This window comes from Tasmannia lanceolata, unplaced genomic scaffold (genome assembly GCF_043159265.1).
Source record: "Tasmannia lanceolata isolate RefF3 unplaced genomic scaffold, GAP_Taslan_0.1 ptg000006l, whole genome shotgun sequence".
NCBI classification, from domain to species: Eukaryota; Viridiplantae; Streptophyta; class Magnoliopsida; order Canellales; family Winteraceae; genus Tasmannia; species Tasmannia lanceolata.
The window spans coordinates 50,830,128-50,834,374 of NW_027518683.1; positions in this window are offsets into that span (position 1 = coordinate 50,830,128).

Genomic DNA, 4,247 nt, shown 5'->3' on the forward strand with positions numbered 1-4,247 from the left:
ATAAACAAATTATCCACAGATTCCCCATCATGCAGACATAGTGGGCAATAATCAATAAGCCACATACCACGGTTTCTCAGAAAATTAATAGTTTGTATTCTATCACAACAAACCGCCCAACCAAAGATACAAACTCTAGGTGGGCAATAAAATTTTCATACCTTTGCCGAACATGAAGGGTTAGAAATGGGCATAATACTTTTATAGAAAGATTTAACCAAGAAAGTCCCAGAAGGTTCCTCAATCCAAAGCCTTTTATCCTCCCCATTCTTTTTAATGTAACAACCCTCAAGAAGGGCCCACAGGCTAGAGACCAATTCCACCTCCCACTCAAAAAATGATCTTCTAAACCCAGGGTTCCACACAAGAACACCCGCATTCCACTCAAAGCAATCGCTAACAAAAGCCTCCCTATTTGAAGCCATATTGAATAATCTCGGAAATCGACACTTAAAGGACGCATCCCCACACCACACATCCTGCCAGAATGATATTCTATCACCCCTATACACTCTAAATCTAACCTTTAACTTGAAAAGAAAAGACATTTTTAGAATGTCTCTCCAAACCGACAACCCCTTTTTTGCAAACAAGTCCAAGGATTCTCATCTCCCCATATCACATCCATACTTACTTCTAATGAGTGTAAGAAATATGGTTGGAGGGACTGAGATCTAAAGAGTGAGGCAAAAGAATGGATTTCAATGAACAGACACACACACTCACTGTTGAAGTATAAATTATTAAATAACACCTGCTTAGGCTTTTGGAGTAATTGGTTGTTTCACATAGTATCTGACTCTGTTGCCTCACTGTCCTGCGTTCTAAACCTAACAACCCTTTGATATTAACAATCCACACGTAAGGCCAACCAAAACAAGAAAAAGAAAAGGTGGGGTCATACGTGAGGGTGAGAGTGATGGTGTGTTCAAGTACAAATGATTAAATAACACCATCTCTAGCAGCTTAAGGCCCTGTTCGTTTGAGATTATGACAACCGATGGCTGAAATTCCAAGGGTGGTCCCGAGTACGGCAACTATGAGGAGTGAAAATTAATTAGGTTTCTATCAAGTTTTAATCTTTTGAAAACTCAAACCTAAATTGGAGATTAAGAGATCAAAATGAAATTCGAGCACACAAGTTAAATCTAGAGGTGCAATGCAAAATAAAGAGCTAGAGTTCAAAAGAGAGTACACCCGAGATTTAAAGTGGTTCGGTCCTCAAAACGCGAGGCCTACTCCACTCCACCAACAAAGACTCGTTGATGGCTTCACTATGTGATCTTCTTAACTTCGGCGAAGATCGGTGCCGATTACAAATTCCGATCACCTTTAACCTTGGTGGCAATCTTCACCACGGAGAGTGGGCTTGTAGACACCCCATTTTGACCGTGCCCTAAACCTTCCAATTTTGTGCAAGACCCGATCAAATCAATGAGTTAAGGCCCCAAACTCCACCCTAAGCTAGCTTGGAGTCTCACCAAGTTCCCTGCAAAATTTTGCCAGAATCCGAGCCCGTTTGCCTAGCGAACGAGCCGGGAGAGAACCATAGTGTAAACTAGAAGAGGGGGGTGAATTATCCTGGAAGGGTCACGGCATGTGGCAGAGCGGGACACGATATTATTGTGCGCTTATCAAATCCGCACAACCGCGCGCCCATCAATTCCAGTAGTGCCAATATCAGCACCAAAAATTTTCTATATATATCAGCTTAATCCTCATTTATCAAGAGGATTAGAGTTTTTCTTAGATTTTTTTCAGAGAGGGAGAGAGAGAGAACAAGATAAAAATCTCAAACCTCTAACCTTCTTCTCCGGTACGATCTACCGGATTCCGCCAAACCTCCGGCCATGGTCTCTTCTTCGTCTATTATTACCTTGTGCTCCCTCTATTTCTCCCTTTCATGATCTTAAACCCTAGGTTCAAGCAAAACCCTTAGATTTATAACCATAGCCGCTTCATTTTCTCCTCTATAATCAAGATCTGATTCATTCATTGCAAGATCCTTTCATTTTTTTTTTTAGAAAAATTAAGAGAGTGAGAAATGTAGAGAGAGATCTAGAAATCCTTTTGAAACCCTAACCTCATGTTCATCTTCTCCGGCGAGATCTCGCCGGAATCCGGCGGATCTTCATGAATTCCGGTCACATTTTTCGGCCGGCATCGTCCTTTCCTTTTTACATGTATGTCCTGGTTTGTCACTTTGCTTTGTTGTTGCTTTAGGAAATCTGCTATTTCTTCTTTGAAACCCTTAGATCTACTGATTTTCCTAGCTTAAACCTTTGGATCGAAACTTTTCCTCCATTATCCCCTTAGCTCCAACAAGACTTGTTAGCTCCGGCCATTATCCGGACATTTTCTCCGGCAAAGCTAACCGGAATTCTAGTTTATTTTCACTCTTTGATCTGTAAAAAAAGAAGAAGAAGAAGTTATTCTCTTTTAGAGTTTGTGGAGGAGAACATTAGAGAAGAGGAGAAAAATGTCCGAGCAAATGAGAGCTTTCATTTTCCCAGGCGAAAATCCCGCAGGAATCCGGTGACTCGCCGTCGAATCCGACCCTTTCGCTCGAGTTTGAGAACTTCAGTAAGAGAATTTGAGATCTAAAGCTCATTCAATTCTTTGAAAGGATTCAGGTAATCTTCTATCTCCTTAAATTCTCACTTAATACTATGATTCATGGTCTGATTGTTTAACAATTGTGGTAACTTGAGTGCAAGTTTCCATCGTGCTACTGTGACTGTTAGATACCCCCTTTTGATGTGATTCCAATGTTAAAGGTTAATTGTGATTGTCTTGGCAAGGTTTTCATCAACACCTTCTGTATGTTGCTATTAATTACAGATGTCTTCCATAGGATAATTGGTGTATATTTATAATAAGTGTTGTTGTGCTAATGAGGAACAAAACATAAACTAAATTGTATAAATTCATTAGGAATAAAGTGAACTGAATTGGATTGCTCACACACAGTAGTGTCAATGTTTGACATGTGCTTCACCATGTTTACTGTTGAGTTTATCTACTTTATGTTTTATGGTATTGGCATCTCTTGCTTAATTCTGCTTTAGGAGCTATCAATGGTTAATTAAGGAGGTGAAATTAAATGAAGAGGATTATTGAAGTGTTGATGGCCAGGTAGATTTTTCTCACAATGATGCAGGTGTAATTCCCGCTATAAGTTTCTGGACCGTTTTAAATCGCGTTTTTGGGTTAGTAAATGACATAATTAGGAAACATGGTAAACTACAAAGTTTTAGGTTTTTTTTAGATCTTTCCAACAAGTACTCGTGGTCGAATTTTGGAGCAGTGGTTAAAAAGTTATAGCTGTTTTAGTGGACTGTGTCTGTCTTATCTAGTAAATGCATTTGAAAGTTTCCTTGATTACTATAAAAAGAAATGTCTTATTGGAAATTTTAAAAGCATGGTGATGTTGTTATCACTTCCCTAACTAACCTAACCATGTCTTGCTACCTACCCAAACCTAGCTTATCATTACATTTAGTAGGAAGTGGTATTGGTTCAGCTATGTATTGGACATTAAATCCTCTATTGTGCTGAACTATTTTCTGAAATTCTTGGAATAGTTTGAGATTAATATTTGATATTGCTTACCAGTATATGGTCGAATATAAATAAGGACTAATTGTTATATTGAGATAGTTACTTTAGATTTGTACATTTTACTTCAAAAATTGTTTAGATTACTAATTTATCATCTGGTAATGTGTAAGGAAAGATCAACTTGCTCATATACTTTTGAATAGCTTATTTCCATATATCATTATGTTTTCATAACCACAGTTGATACTTTCTTACTTTGATATCGTAAAAACTCAACCTGTTTCATTGTTCTAAATGAACATTTATAATTATAAGAGTGTCCCTTGAACTGTTTATTCATGGGGCATGTCGATAAGGTAGGGCATGCAATTTCACATTCATGAATGATAGGAAGTGTTTAGTATAGTGTGATAGTGAACTTGAATGGTGTAGTTTTTCCTTTAGTCCTGATGTATGCATAGCTTAATAAAGTTGATTGTGATCATGAAGAGTTGTGAAAGTTATGGTTGCTCATTTATATTGTGCTGATTTGAGAGGTGGAAATGATACTAGTATAATTTTGATTAGGAGCATGTGTTATGGACTGAACAGGATTATGGTAATTCTATTTACACTATCATTAACACAATTGTTATTTTTGATTATAAGTGATTTCTTGTGGCAAATAAAAAAAATGAACTCAGAGT